Genomic DNA, 3,405 nt, shown 5'->3' with positions numbered 1-3,405 from the left:
AACTCAAAAACTCACAAAAGTCGATTGCAGGTGTTTACATGTGAGGACAAAATAACATTAATACTTCTGGGGTGCCTCTTGTCAGAGCAAAATGTTTTTTAGGTCCAGAATGTACGAAAAAACACAATAAAAGTGCAGCTATAAACTTTAAATTAGCAAATAATTATCAGTAAATTAAAAAAAACAACTGTTAAATTTAAATTGTATTGTTTTTTAATTTCTTTGTACACCGGCAGACTTGTCTTGCCAAGGTATTTGATAATATCTTTTAAAGGCTCTTTCCCGCAAATACGATATTTGAATTTTTACTGCTTGTCTACAAGCCTTAGCTGATTGACAGTACGACCGTAGCACTCATAATTCTGATGAACTCTCGAAATTTTGGTCACACTGGAAAGATTAAAGTTTTTACGCTAGAGTACTCGTTTGTCAATCTGAGTACTAGGCTTTAATATCTAATTAGTGTGTATTTTTCACGAACAACAGCTCATTTTGTTCTTGGGGTCGAAATCCCCAAAGGCCTAGCTCGCAACAACAAATAATCGATAGCTATCGACCTTCACACCATGTACCAATAGTTCCTAACACTAGAATCGATAGAAATCAACGTCTCACATACTAATTTTACATGGACCATCTCTACAGGCATCAAAAGGTAAACAAACAACAAACAGGTAAATATTGGACGAGATTAACGAAAAGTTACGTATGGATGGACTAGCCACCGCGCACTCAAACATCCTATGGCACCACCCATTGTCAAAAACCTAGGCCACGGCAAGTCCGGATAACGACCGGTTTATCTCCCCTAGGGTAAGTCCCTTAGGCAAATATTATCCGCAAATTATCCGTAGATTTATTATGATAGCAATAGATTTTTAGCAACATTAAACATTTTTCCCCTTTTAAACAATTCCTTTGCACACCAGGCAAAACTGCTACCCGGGCTTGGACCTCGGCCCCTTCAAGCCCGATTTAAAATCAGGAAATATGGCCTTAGAGAAGTGTAAACTTTGCGCTTGAAGCGGCTTAATGGACACATAATATTTCTCCTAAATACCCTGCTGGAGCTCTAAGAGGACAATAAGGGACGAGTATGTACAAATAAAAAAATAATTTCAATTCTTCTAAGCTAGACTTCTATTTGTATGCCACGCAGAGATTTTAACAAGATATCCCCTTGGCTGCTGGTCGAAAAATTCAACAGAAATTTGGGCCGAAAATAACTTGGTCCCGTTTCTAAGTCGATGTGAAAATGGCGAAAGGTGGACCGGAGGACCAAGCCTTGCCTGAGCAACTGCGGACCGCGAAAATAGGGATGCCGCGTGTTGAAGAGCCCTGTGGTGATTAGGACAAACATAGGGAAGTTTAATGGTCTTGGTAGCAGCTAGTGGATGCTACGGCTCGTGGCAGGAATCACAAAAGAATTAATAAGAAACTGTTAAGTGGCATTGATTTGTTAAAGAATTTCCGTACACGACACTCGTAGAGTAAAGGGTACATAGTATTAGCTGAAAAGTATAAGAACTGGTAGAAAAAACATTTCTGACCCGTTGGTAAACATATATATTCTTTATCAGGATCAAAAGCCGAGTTGATCTAGCGCTCCTTCTTATTTTATTTGTGTTATTTTCATTTTAACTTTTAAACAGTAACAGATATTTTCGGTGCATGGTTAAAACTTTGTTTAGATTCAAACCAAAGAATTCGTCGATACCATAAAATGCGTTCACTCAAACAAATTTGTATCAAAAATCGCTTTAAATACCCACAGAGTTCGCACGTACATATATGTAGAAAATGTAGGGTGAATTTTCTTTAATTCCTGTTGTTTTGAATATAAAATAAGTTAGTTTAAGTTTGGTAAAAAATTGTATATATTAGTTAGTTTAAATGAACAATTATTTTCCAAAAAATCACCATCTGTTTATGATTAGCAACAAAAAATTATTAAACTGGCTCCCTTATCAAGGGAGTAATCTACAGCAACTTAAAAAAAAAAGTGGTTAAATTATTTACCAAACTAAATACAGGAAAAAAACTGATTACTGCAGACTTCAGTTTCTACTCTGACAATTAAGCACCTGTTCCTTGATTGAAAGATGTTTAAAAGCACATTCAGATAGAAAAGTTCCTTTCCTAAGCAAAATAATTATTGATAAAAGTCCTATTTTTGCAAAGCGACACCTAGACCGCCAAAATTTAAATAATTTCCAGTGGTCTGATTAAACTTTAATATTCGGGGCAGATTTCAGTTTCTACTCTGACAATTAAGCACCTGTTCCTTGATTGAAAGATGTTTAAAAGCACATTCAGATAGAAAAGTTCCTTTCCTAAGCAAAATAATTATTGATAAAAGTCCTATTTTTGCAAAGCGACACCTAGACCGCCAAAATTTAAATAATTTCCAGTGGTCTGATTAAACTTTAATATTCGGGGCAGATGGAAAAACATATGTATGGCGCCCAAAAAATACTGCTTTCGATCCGAAGCATACCATTTAGACTGTTAAGCATGGTGGCGGGAATATCAGCGCCTTTCTATTATTTTTTCCATATATTTATACATAAATATATATATATATATATAAATATATATGTATACCAGTTGGTATTGGACCAGTTGACATGGTCCAAAATACATATCCTCCTTAAAAACCGCAAAAGTGCCAACTGAAAACTAAAAATGATTAAATATTAAAAAATACAAAATAAAAATGTATATATACAAATATATATATGTGTATTTATATTATGTATATATATAATATTTATATAAACTCGATAAAGAGCACTACATTTTAAAAATATCCGTATGAAAGAACAAACTAAACCAAAACGAAAAATGGCAATCCCATTTCATGTTAATAAATCAAATATTTTATCAAAGACACGAAAGAAATTTTTCAGCGTCCATGATGAAAATATACATATTGAAATCACCAAAATCGCGAAATGATAAACCTCTGTAAAAACTCTGCTAATATAAGACAATAAAACATATAATAATAGTCTCACATATTATTTTGTTAGTGTTGCCAGCTTAAAATCACAAATAATAAAGTCAATAGGGGTTGAATATGACATTTTATTCAATAGTTAGTTACTCAAAATCGGTTTTTAAATTAGTTTTGAAAAAACTCAAAGTAATAAAATTTACTGCGTAACTGAGTAATAAAATTAATGGGCGTTGAAGCTTAAACGCATCCCTCATTAAAACACTTTTAATAATAATAAATATAAATTAAGTTGCCGGTGCTTTTGATAGCGAGGAAACATGAATGCCTTCTCCCACAGTGTCCCACTGCTGTGGTATTGGAGGAGCTGCGTTTTCCTGAGTGCAATGTGCTCCCAACTCCCTAATAAATTGACGGTAACGATGTATAAGCGCATCATGATAGTGGTT

The 3,405-nt window shown here is 34.1% G+C and overlaps 1 long non-coding RNA gene across 1 annotated transcript; it reads left to right on the top strand.

Moving 5' to 3' along the window:
* Positions 1–458: 458 nt before the first annotated feature.
* Positions 459–3,018, top strand: LOC123038034. Its single transcript, XR_006417732.1, has 3 exons — positions 459–813; positions 930–1,094; positions 1,160–3,018. It is a non-coding gene; the product is annotated as an uncharacterized LOC123038034 (long non-coding RNA).
* Positions 3,019–3,405: the final 387 nt, after the last annotated feature.

The sequence above is a fragment of the Drosophila rhopaloa genome, unplaced genomic scaffold, assembly GCF_018152115.1.
Source record: "Drosophila rhopaloa isolate 14029-0021.01 unplaced genomic scaffold, ASM1815211v1 contig_36, whole genome shotgun sequence".
NCBI classification, from domain to species: Eukaryota; Metazoa; Arthropoda; class Insecta; order Diptera; family Drosophilidae; genus Drosophila; species Drosophila rhopaloa.
The sequence above is the reverse complement of the archived record's forward strand: the minus strand, read 5'-3'. Positions and strand labels throughout refer to the sequence as shown.